Source organism: Silurus meridionalis, chromosome 7 (assembly GCF_014805685.1).
Source record: "Silurus meridionalis isolate SWU-2019-XX chromosome 7, ASM1480568v1, whole genome shotgun sequence".
In the NCBI taxonomy this organism is placed as follows: Eukaryota; Metazoa; Chordata; class Actinopteri; order Siluriformes; family Siluridae; genus Silurus; species Silurus meridionalis.
In genome coordinates this window covers 28,338,393-28,351,401 of record NC_060890.1, presented here as the reverse complement: position 1 = coordinate 28,351,401, position 13,009 = coordinate 28,338,393, and positions in this window count along the sequence as shown.

The window sequence follows — 13,009 nt, the reverse complement described above, 5'->3', positions numbered from 1 at the left end:
CAACCGAGAGAGAGAGAGAGAGAGAGAGAGAGAGAGAGAGAGAGAGAGAGAGAGAAGAGGGTGACAGGAAGAGAAGGATATGGATTATTAAGTCTCCTGATTGTTGTATGAAAGTTAATGTCACTGTGCAGTTTGGACTCTGGTAAGATTCACTCTGGCAGCAGAACTAAAAGGGAGAAGCAGAAGGAAACACAGACATGAGGGATCTCTGGGATAAGAGATGACCCACCACACCACCATCAACAAACCTGAGTGAACGTGTGAGAGTGAGGAGACGACAGCATCCAAATATCCCAGTTCACCAAACACTCGATATCAAGTCACGTCAAGTAGCTTTTATTGTCATTTTAACTATAAATATCTGACGCAGTACACAGTGAAATGAAACAACGTTCCTCCTGAACCTTGGTGTTACAACAACAATCACAGAAAGTACAGGGTTAAGGACTAGTAAGTGTCCTCGCCACATAAACTGCATCGTGTGCAACCTGGTGCAAACAGTGCAAAGACAACACAAGACAGTGCAAGACAAATACACAAAACACAAAATAGCACCGCCACAGTGTGGTGTGTAAAAGAATAAAGTGAACATTGAAATTAAACAAAAATGTAAACAAAATGTTGTGCAAAAGAGCACTAGCAGCAGTCAAAAAGAATGTGCAAAAACAGCATGTAAACAGGTTTTAATAATGTGCTGAAGACATGGATGTGTGACGTGAGTACGAGTGTGTGTTAAGTTCGGGTTGTACTGATCAGTTACACAGTTTTGTGTGTGTGTGTGTGTGTGTGCGTGAGTATATCCATGATCCCTCCAGATCTGCTCCTTTACCTAAGAAAAAATCTACTGATAAAAGACTCCAATAAATAAATATAGCTGCAAGCAGCGATGGCGGGCCCTCGCACATTTGTGTATCGCTATACGGTGCCCCCCAGAAAACAATGCACGGTGTGCAAGTGCATCAAGTGGGTAAATATCAGTGGACTATTTTATGTTGTTACTGACCCATTTGGGGACTGTAAGTAAAAGAAACCTCACATTTTAGACAAACGGGGGCGCTAGTGGGCCACTTAAGAGACACACCCTTGTCCGACAATTTTTGGACACACTTAACAGCCGACAAATGTGATGTATGTGTTAAATTTCAAGTTAATCTAAGCACGCCAAAAGCCTTAAATATGCCTGAAATAAAATGTAAGTTTGACGCGTTGCCATGAGAACAGCGTTCGAGATAACAAAAATCACTTTGCAAATTATCATCTACAATGTCTCGCCATCATGTTGATTACGTTTGGTGGCAATCGCATGAATATCCTAGGAGGAGTATTTAAAGGTTCACCACATGCAACTGTCAAAAAATCCACCTTTTGTGACTGACACACTTCCTGGCGCCTGTTAGTGGCGCTATGTCCAAGATTCACAATAGGCACATCGATGCGATCGGGGTTAGGGTTAGGGTTAGGGTTAGGGTTAGGGTTTATTTTAATCGTCTGGATTTCTTGCCTGATGTTTTCAACTTAATTATTAAAAAAGTTGATGAAATCATTACTACCTATTGATGGTGTGCATGTGAGTGCAGTGCTTTTCTTTCCTGTTCATTTTGCTGCAGTACAGAATAAAAATCTAGGATTCTGCTTGTTATTTTCTATGAGGGAGGAGAAATCAGCAGCACTAAGAGATTTTCTAGAACTCAGGAGATTCTCCTTCCATGCTATTTGAAATACTTTTAATTTTCTTTGACGCCATTTACGTTCTAATTTCTGAGTGGCCTGTTTTTAGGTGTGCGTATGATCATTATACCACTGTGCTGATTTTTTTCTCCCTGATCATTTTGGTCTTAAGGGGAGCTCCATCATCTAGAGTGTAATGGAACGTTGATTCTAGATATTCAGTGGCCCAGTCGAGCTCTGTGGGGTCAGACGAAGATCTATTTGATATCAACAGTTCCTGAAGATTATTGATAAAATGCGCTGCTGTAGTTGACGTAAATGTGTTTAACACAGTAATGTGGTAAGGTACTAATGCAATCACTTATGCAGATTTTAAAAGAGATGAGATAATGATCTGAAATAACTTCAGACTGTGGAGTTATGACTAAATTAATTATTTTTAATCCAAATGTTAATAACAAATCAAGACTGTGTCTCCACTATGAGTGGCTCCTATAACATTCTGATTAATTCTAACTCTAATTCTTACTGATTATCAAAATCAATATTAAAGTCAGCAATAATTAATGCTTTGTGTAAAGAAGTAGCTAAATTTGTGATGAAATCTGCAAATTCTATAAGAAAATCAGAGTCGGGCCCCTGGGGGTCGGAGTCGGGCCCCTGGGGGTCTATAAATAAAGGTCTATAAAATAAAGTCGGGCCCCTGGGGGTCTATAAATAAAGGTCTATAAAATAAAGTCTTATCACTGCTATGCAGATGACACTCAACTCATCTTTTCTTTCCCTCCATCAGATACCACAGCTTCCGCTCGGATCTCAGCATGCTTGTCAGACATATCTTTATGGATGAGGGCTCACCAACTTAAACTCAACCCCAGCAAAACAGAACTGCTGGTCATCCCAGGTGATTCATCTCCAGGTCAAGATCTACAAATAACACTTCATGACTCTCTGCTCTCCCCTTCAGCCACTGCTCGTAACCTTGGGGTAACTATGGACAATGAACTGTCTTTTTTCCCACATGTCGCTAATGTTGCTCGTTCTTGTCGATTTCTTCTCTATAACATCCGAAGGATTCGACCATTTCTGTCCATACAGGCTGCCCAGTTGCTTGTTCAGTCTCTTGTCATTTCAAGACTGGACTACTGCAACTCTCTGCTGGCAGGTCTTCCCCTGAACGCTATTCGTCCACTGCAAATGATCCAAAACGCAGCTGCACTACTTGTGTTCAATCAGCCCAAGTTTTCCCACACCACCCCACTGCTGCGCTCCTTCACTGGCTTCCAGTAGCTGCACGTATCAGATTCAAAACACTGATGCTTGCCTACAAGGCCAAAATGGACCAGCACCATCTTACCTCAGTGACCTCATCACATCTCGCACTGCACCACGCTGTCTGAGATCCTCCAGCACTGCTCGACTGGTACCACCTTCTCTCAGAATGAGAGGTAAGTACAATTCAAGGCTCTTCTCTGTTCTGGCACCAAGGTGGTGGAATGATCTTCCCCTAGATGTCCGTACAGCAGAGTCCCTGATTTTCTTTAAGCGACGACTGAAGACCTACCTCTTCCTGAAATACCTAAATTAGCACTTTCCAAGTTTGTAGAATTCGAGTTATATTTATATTGAGTTTGTATTCTTGCGTACCAGTGTAGATTTATTCACTACTAGAGATTTAAAGCACATTTGTACGTCGCTCTGGATAAGGGCGTCTGCTAAATGCCGCAAATGTAATGTAATGTAATGTAATGTAAATAATAATTAGTGGAAATGACTGACTGGACCTACTTTTGGCTATGAATATTTTATGTTGGTGTAAAGAACCTTTTAGTTTTATGTGTGATGTTTAGATTATTATTATAAATATCTGTGACTCTGCCTCCTCTGCCATTTAGACTGGGTTGGTGTATGTAACTATACCCAGGAGGACTCGCGTCATTTAATAGGTGTGGTGTTGAACATAGATTATAAAATCTGCATTTGAATATCCCTCTCTTAGTTTCCTCATAGTGTGAAGGATTAAATGTCCACTGGACTCGTTTCTGGAACATAAAATAGTCAATTCAAGTTTATTTGTATAGCGCTTTCCACAACAGACATTGTCTCAAAGCAGCTTTACAGAAATTAGCAGTCAAGGTGAATGGTGTGCGTTTATCCCTGATGAGCAAGCCGTGGCGACTGTGGCAAGGAAAAACTCCCTTAGATGTTATAAAGAAGAAACCATGAGAGGAACCAGACTCAAAAGGGGAACCCATCCTAATTTGGGTGACATCAAGAGTTTGATCATAAATCTTTCAACAATACAGAACACTGGAGAGTGAGAACTAACATGAGCACTGGAGTATAAGATTATAAGTGATGTTCTTTCTACAGTCTTTGGTATAAAAGTGACTGAGCTCAACATTTGTGATCATCACAGATCCAGCATCAGCTTCTCCATGCCAGAGCCTTTAAACACTCCAGGAGGTCCAATGTCAAAACTCCACACATGTAGTGGGATCCAATTGGCACTGGTACGTCTCTAGATGGTTCAGGATGTTTGCGAGTTTGGCATCTACTTCTTTAAAGTCCATAATCTTCATGAGGTGGGACGTGACTGGAGTTGGCCAAACCCCAGGAAGCCTCGGGATGGGGAGAGAAAGAGAAGCAGTGGAGAGGAATTAGCGTAGCTGCTGTTCATGATATTAACAGCACAAGTTGATAATGTGCATGTGATCTGATGTTCTGGAGCACAAGGTTATGATGTGAGACGTATGTTATGTGTAGGCTTTGCTAAAAAGATATGTTTTTAATCTGCACTCAAACTGGGAGAGTGTGTCTGAGCCCCGAACACTGTCAGGAAGACTGTTCCAGAGTTTAGGAGCTAAATTTGAAAATGCTCTACCACCTTTAGTGGACTTTGCTATTCTAGGAACTACTAGAAGCCCAGAGTTTTGAGATTTCAGGGAGCTTGACGGATTGTAGCATGTTAAAAGACTGGAGAGATTCATGGGAGCCAAACTATTTAGTGCTTTATAAGTGAGTAGCAGTAGTTTGTAGTCCATTCGAAACTTAACCGGAAGCCAATGTAGGGACGATTAGATCGGGGTTATGTGATCATATTTTCTTGACATTGTAAGAACTCTTGCTGCCGCATTCTGAACTAACTGAAGCTTGTTTATTAATGACGCAGGACATCCACCTAGTAATGAATTACAGTAGTCTATTCTAGAGGTCATAAAACGCATGGACGAGCTTCTCTGCATCGGATATAGACAACATATTTCTTAGCTTAGAAATATTTCTAAGGTGAAAGAAGGCTGTTTTTGTAACTTGGTTGATATGATTTTTAAAAGATAAGTTGCTGTCTAAAATAACTCCCAGGTCTTTTACTGTTGAACTAATGGTTACAGAACATCCGTCTAAATGCAGGTTGGGATGCTGGTGCTTCTGTGTACTAGTTTTTGGGCCGATGAGCAAAATCTCCGTCTTATCAGAATCTAAAAGTAGAAAGTTATGGGTCATCCAATCTCTTATTTCCTTAACACACTCAGTTATCCAAGTTAATTGAGTGTATCGCCTGGTTTAGATGAGATATATAGTTGGGTATCATCAGCATAACAATGGAAGCTAATTCTATGCCTTCTAATAATATTTCTTAAGGGAAGCATGTATATTGTGAAGAGCAGGGATCCTAGAACTGAACCTTGTGGCACGCCATAGTTCACTAGCATTAGCCTGGATAGCTCTCCATTTAAATCTACGAAATGGTCTATTCATATAAATATAAGAATAGAAAACTCGAAATTTGGTTTATCTAAAACATATTTTGAGTTTTCTATTCATACATTTACAGTAAGGAAAATAAGTATTTACAGAATTACAGATTTACAAAACACCCTGCTATTTTGCAAGTTCTCCCACTTAGAAATCATGGAGGGGTCTGAAATTGTCATCGTAGGTGCATGTCCACTGTGAGAGACATAATCGAAAAAAAAAATCCAGAAATCACAATATATGATTTTTAAACTATTTATTTGTATGATACAGCTGCAAATAAGTATTTGAACACCTGTCTATTAGCTAGAATTCTGACCCTCAAAGACCTGTTAGTCTGCCTTCAAAATGTCCACCTCCACTACATTTATTATCCTAAATTAGATGCACCTGTTTGAGGTCGTTAGCTGCATAAAGACACCTGTCCACCCCATACAATCAGTAAGAATCCAACTACTAACATGGCCAAGACCAAAGAGCTGTCCAAAGACACTAGAGACAAAATTGTACACCTCCACAAGGCTGGAAAGGGCTACGGGGAAATTGCCAAGCAGCTTGGTGAAAAAAGGTCCACTGTTGGAGCCATCATTAGAAAATGGAAGAAGCTAAACATGACTGTCAATCTCCCTCAGACTGGGGCTCCATGCAAGATCTCACCTCGTGGGGTCTCAATGATCCTAAGGAAGGTGAGAAATCAGTCCAGAACTACACGGGAGGAGCTGGTCAATGACCTGAAAAGAGATGGTACCACCGTTTCCAAGGTTACTGTTGGTAATACACTAAGACGTCATGGTTTGAAATCATGCATAGCACGGAAGGTTCCCCTGCTTAAACCAGCACATGTCCAGGCACGTCTTAAGTTTGCCAATGACCATTTGGATGATCCAGAGGAGTCATGGGAGAAAGTCATGTGGTCAGATGAGACCAAAATAGAACTTTTGGGTCATAATTCCACTAAACGTGTTTGGAGGAAGAATAATGATGAGTACCATACCAAGAACACCATCCCTACTGTGAAGCATGGGGGTGGTAGCATCATGCTTTGGTGGTGTTTTTCTGCACATGGGACAGGGCGACTGCACTGTATTAAGAAGAGGATGACCGGGGACATGTATTGCGAGATTTTGGGGAACAACCTCCTTCCCTCAGTTAGAGCATTGAAGATGGGTCGAGGCTGGGTCTTCCAACATGACAATGACACGAAGCACACAGCCAGGATAACCAAGGAGTGGGTCTGTAAGAAGCATTTCAAGGTTCTGGCGTGGCCTAGCCAGTCTCCAGACCTAAACCCAATAGAGAATCTTTGGAGGAAGCTCAAACTCCGTGTTTCTCAGTGACAGGCCAGAAACCTGACTGATCTAGAGAAAATCTGTGTGGAGAAGTAAGCCAAAATCCCTCCTGCAGTGTGTGCAAACCTGGTGAAAAACTACAGGAAACGTTTGACCTCTGTAATTGCAAACAAAGTATTATACCAAATATTAACATTGACTTTCTCAGGTGTTCAAATACTTGTTTGCAGCTGTCATACAAATAAATAGTTTCAAAATCATACATTGTGATTTCTGGATTTTTTTTTTTTTATTTATGTCTCTCACAGTGGACATGCACCTACGATGACAATTTCAGGCCCCTCTATGATTTCTAAGTGGGAGAACTTGCAACGTTTGTGTATCGCTATACGGTGCCTCCCAGAAAACAATGCACGGTGGGCAAGTGCATCAAGTGGGTAAATATCAGTGGACTATTTTATGTTGTTACTGACCCATTTGGGGACTGTAGGTAAAAGAAACCCCACATTTTAAACAAATGGGGGTGCTAGTGAGCCACTTAAGAGACACACCGTTGTCCGACCTTTTTGTCCACACTTAACAGCCGACAAATGTGATGTATGTGTCAAATTTCAAGTTAATCTAAGCACGCCAAAAGCCTTAAATATGCCTCAAATTCACTTTGCAATTTATCATCTACAATGTCTCAGCATCATGTTGATTAAGTTTGGTGTCAATCGCATGAATATTCTAGGAGGAGTATTTAAAAGTTCACCGCATGCACTTATAAAACAACCCAACATGGCCAACTTCCTGTTGGGCGGAGCTAATAGGTTTGATTGTGAAAGTTGTTCGGGTCTATGAGATCTATATTTACATTTACATTTACATTTACATTTGCGGCATTTAGCAGACGCCCTTATCCAGAGCGACGTACAAACGTTCTTTAAATCTCTAGTAATGAATAAATCTACACTGGTACGCAAGATTACAAACTTAAGAGACACACTCTTGTCCGACAATTTTTGGACACACTTAACAGCCGACAAATGTGATGTATGTGTCAAATTTCAAGTTAATCTTAGCATGCCAAAAGCCTTAAATATGCCTCAAATTAAAGTTAAGTTTGACGCGTTGCCATGAGAACAGCGTTCGAGATATCAAAAATCACATTGCAGTTTATCATCTACAATGTCTCGGCATCATGTTGCTTAAGTTTGGTGTCAATCGCATGAATATTCTAGGAGGAGTATTTAAAAGTTCACCGCATGCACTTATAAAACAACCCAACATGGCCGACTTCCTGTTGGGCGGAGCTAAAAGGTTTGATTGTGAAAGTTGTTCGGGTCTATGAGATCTATATGCATACCAACTCTTGTACATGTGCGTACATGTTTGCCTAATTTGTGCACCGATCATTTTTTTTGCATTACAGGGGGCGCTACAGAGCCCTACTGCCACGTCTGTGCCTAATCTCCGGTGTTTTTGAGCATGTTAAGGCACTCAAAGTGCATGCCAAGTGCTTAATTACGCCTGAAAATGAAAGTAAAGTTTGACGTTGCTATGGGAACAGCGTTTGATATATCAAAAATTCCTCCTCAATTTATCATCTACAATGTCTCAGCATCATGTTGACCACTTTTGGTGTCAATCGCATAAATATCCTGGGAGGAGTATTTAAAAGTTCACCACATGCAACTGTCAAAAAATCCACCTTTTGTGACTGAAACACTTCCTGGCGCCTGTTGGTGGCGCTATCTCCGAGATTCACAATAGGCACATTGATGCGATCGGAATCCTTGTCCGAACATATACACAGCATGTCATCCGAATAAGACATTTTTTGCTTTAGATATTAGACACTAACTTTTTCACTGAATTCGCCATAAATTTGTCGCCTCGCCACGGCAGCACCGTTCAAAATATCAAAAATCCCTTCGCAATTTAGCAAGGGCAATGTCTCGGCATCATGTTCTCCACGTTTGATGTCAATTGCATGAATTCCCTAGGAGGAGTATTTAAAAGTTCACCACATGCACCTATAAAACAACCCAACATGGCCGACTTCCTGTTGGGCGGAGCTAATAGGTTTAATTGTGAAAGTTGTTCGGGTCGATGAGATCTATATGCATACCAACTCTCTTACATGTGTGTACATGTTTGCCCCATCTGTGCACCGATATTTGTTTTTGCATTACAGGGGGCGCTACAGAGCCCTATTGCCACGCCTATGTTCCAGCCTTCGACCGGTCCTAATGGCAGACGATTTTGACGTCTGTGCCAAATCTCCGGTGTTTTCGAGCATGTTAAGACACACAAAGTGCATGCCAAATGCTTAAATATGCCTGAAATAAAAGTAAAGTTTGAGGCGTTGCCATGGGAACGGCGTTCAAGATATCAAAAATCCCTTCGCAATTTATCATGTTGACCACGTTTGGTGTCAATCGCTTAAACATCCTGGAAGGAGTATTTAAAAGTTCACCACATGCAACTGTCAAAAAATCCACCTTTTGTGACTGACAAACTTCCTGGCGCCTGTTGGTGGCGCTATGTCCGAGATTCACAATAGGCACATCGATGTGATCGGAATCCTTGGCCGAACATACACACCGCTTGTCGTCCGAATAACACATTTTTTGCTTTAGATATTAAACACTTCCTGTTCTCCAAATTCGCCATAAATTTGTCGCCTCGCCACGGCAGCACCGTTCGAGATATCAAAAATCCCTTCGCAATTTAGCAAGTCCAATGTCTCGCCATCATGTTCGCCACGTTTGATGTCAATCGCATGAATTCCCTAGGAGGAGTATTTAAAAGTTCACCGCATGCACTTATAAAACAAACCAAAATGGCTGACTTCCTGTTGGGCGTAGCTCATAGTTTAGAGGGCGAAAGTTGTTCGGCTCGATATGGTCTATATGGGTACCAACTCTCGTACATGTGCGTACATAATTGCCCGATCTGTGCACGAATGTTTGTTTTTTAATTACAGGGGGCGCTACAGAGCCCCCCTGCCACGCCTGTATACCAGCCTTTCTAAGGCCCTAGTGACAAAGGACTCTGACGTGTGTGCCAAATTTCAAGATTTTTCGAGTATGTTAAGGGACCCCAAACGGCCAATGTGTGTAAAAAAAAAAAAAAAAAAATAATAATAATAATAATAATAAATTCTAAGGAAACCAATAGGGCTTCGCACCTCTGGTGCAGGCCATTCTGGCCTGCTCCTCGGTGCTCGGGCCCTAAAAATAAATATAGCTGCAAGCAGCGATGGCGGGCCCTCGCACATTTGTGTATCGCTATACGGTGCCTTCCAGAAAACAATGCACGGTGGGCAAGTGCATCAAGTGGGTAAATATCAGTGGACTATTTTATGTTGTTACTGACCCATTTGTGGACTGTAGGTAAAAGAAACCCCACATTTTAGACAAACGGTGGCACTAGTGAGCCACTTAAGAGACACACCATTGTCCGACCTTTTTGTCCACACTTGTGATGTATGTGACTTGTCAAATGTGATGTATGTGTCAAATTTCAAGATAATCTAAGCACGCCAAAAGCCTTAAATATGCCTGAAATAAAAGTAAAGTTTGACGCGTTGCCATAGGAACAGCGTTTGAGATATCAAAAATCACGTTGCAATTTATCATCTACAATGTCTCCGCATCATGTTGATTACGTTTGGTGTCAATCGCATAAATATCCTGGGAGGAGTATTTAAAAGGTCACCACATGCAACTCTAAAAAAATCCACCTTTTGTGACTGACACACTTCCTGGCGCCTGTTGGTGGCGCTATGTCCAAGATTCACAATAGGCACATCGATGCGATCGGAATCCTTGGCCGAACATACAAACCGCGTGTCATACAATTAGAAATTTTTTTGCTTTAGATATTAGACACTTCCTGCCATCATGTTCGCCACGTTTGATGTCAATCGCATAAAATCTCTAGGAGGAGTATTTAAAAGTTCACCGCATACACTTATAAAACAAACCAAAATGGCTGACTTCCTGTTGGGCGTAGCTCATAGTTTAGAGGGCGAAAGTTGTTCGGCTCGATGAGATCTATATGCGTACCAACTCTCGTACATGTGCGAACATAATTGCCCGATCTGTGCACGAATGTTTGTTTTTTAATTACAGGGGGCGCTACAGAGCCCCCCTGCCACGCCTGTATACCAGCCTTTCTAAGGCCCTAGTGACAAAGGACTCTGACGTGTGTGCCAAATTTCAAGAGTTTTCGAATATGTTAAGGGACATCTAATGACCAATGTGTGTAAAAAAAAAAAAAAAAAAAAAAAATAAATAAATAAATAAATTCTAAGGAAAACAATAGGGCTTCGCACCTCTGGTGCAGGCCATTCTGGCCTGCTTCTCGGTGCTCGGGCCCTAAATATAGCTGCAAGCAGCGATGGCGGGCCCTCGCACATTTGTGTATCGCTATACGGTGCCCCCCAGAAAACAATGCACGGTGTGCAAGTGCATCAAGTTGGTAAATATCAGTGGACTATTTTATGTTGTTACTGACCCATTTGGGGACTGTAGGTAAAAGAAACCCCACATTTTAGACAAACGGGGGCGCTAGTGGGCCACTTAAGAGACACACCGTTGTCCGACCTTTTTGTCCACACTTAACAGCCGACAAATGTGATGTATGTGTCAAATTTCAAGTTAATCTATGCACGCCAGAAGCCTTAAATATGCCTGAAATAAAAGGTAAGTTTGACGCGTTGCCATGAGAACAGCGTTCGAGATATTAAAAATCACTTTGCAAATTATCATCTACAATGTCTCGCCATCATGTTGATTACGTTTGGTGGCAATCGCATGAATATCCTAGGAGGAGTATTTAAAAGTTCACCACATGCAACTGTCAAAAAATCCACCTTTTGTGACTGACACACTTCCTGGCGCCTGTTGGTGGCGCTATGTCCGAGATTCACAATAGGCACATCGATGCGATCGGAATCCTTGGCCGAACATACACACCGCGTGTCATCCGAATAAGACATTTTTTTGCTTTAGATATTAAACACTTCCTGTTCTCCGACCGCCATAAATTTGTCGCCGCCATGGCAGCACCGTTCGAGATATCAAAAATCCCTTCGCAATTTAGCAAGTCCAATGTCTCGGCATCATGTTCGCCACGTTTGATGTCAATTGCATGAATTCCCTAGGAGAAGTATTTAAAAGTTCACCGCATGCACTTATAAAACAAACCAAAATGGCTGACTTCCTGTTGGGCGGAGCTCATAGTTTAGAGGGCGAAAGTTGTTCGGGTCGATGAGATCTATATGCGTACCGACTCTCGTACATGTGCGAACATAATTGCCCGATCTGTGCACGAATGTTTGGTTTTGAATTACAGGGGGCGCTACAGAGCCCCCCTGCCACGCCTGAATACCGGCCTTTGTCCGGCCCTAGTGACAAAGGACTCTGACGTGTGTGCCAAATTTTAAGAGTTTTCGAGTATGTTAAGGGACCTCTAATGACCAATGTGTGTAAAAAATAAAAAAAAATAAAAAAATAATAAATTCTAAGGAAAACAATAGGGCTTCGCACCTCTGGTGCAGGCCATTCTGGCCTGCTCCTCAGTGCTCGGGCCCTAATAAACATTAATTTGCATAAAGCATATATTTGTCCATGTCCATGTTAATTAGAGTATTAAAAACTTAAGTATTCATTTGAGGTACATCTAGAACATATAAATATGTGATTAAGTTGCAATCAATCGTGAGTTAACTCACTGACAAGCATGCGATTAATCGCGATTAAATATTTTAATTGATTGACATTAATATGAGGTGAGGTTCAGTTACCAGTGTGACACTAAAACAGGTTGTAATAATGACTACTTTTTTACTGAAGTACATAGCCCAAACTTTTTTACTGTAACTTGAGTCCTTTAAAACATCAGTATCTGCATTCTACTGAGTGGAGGATGTGTAGACTTTTGCCACCTCTGGAGGTTATTGTGGAGGATTAAACTCAAGAAGATGAATCTGAGCTTTAATCACCACAAACAGATTTGCACTTGAGTTTGCATCATTGAAAATCTGTTTAAAAAAATAAAGTTAATTAAAAAAAACTATTATTGATCTCATTGTTTAAATGTAAATTAGAGATAAATAGTAGATAACGACACTATCGGGTGTCATCCACATGAGGAATAGTTCGTTTTCTATTCTGGTTCCTCCAGGAGTTTTTTGTTTAATTGATATGTCAAATATAACATACAGTCAAATTTCCAGTAAAAAAAAAAAATCTATAGTTGGCGAGATAAAGAGAACCATATTTCCTGCTCTCTCTCTCTCTCCC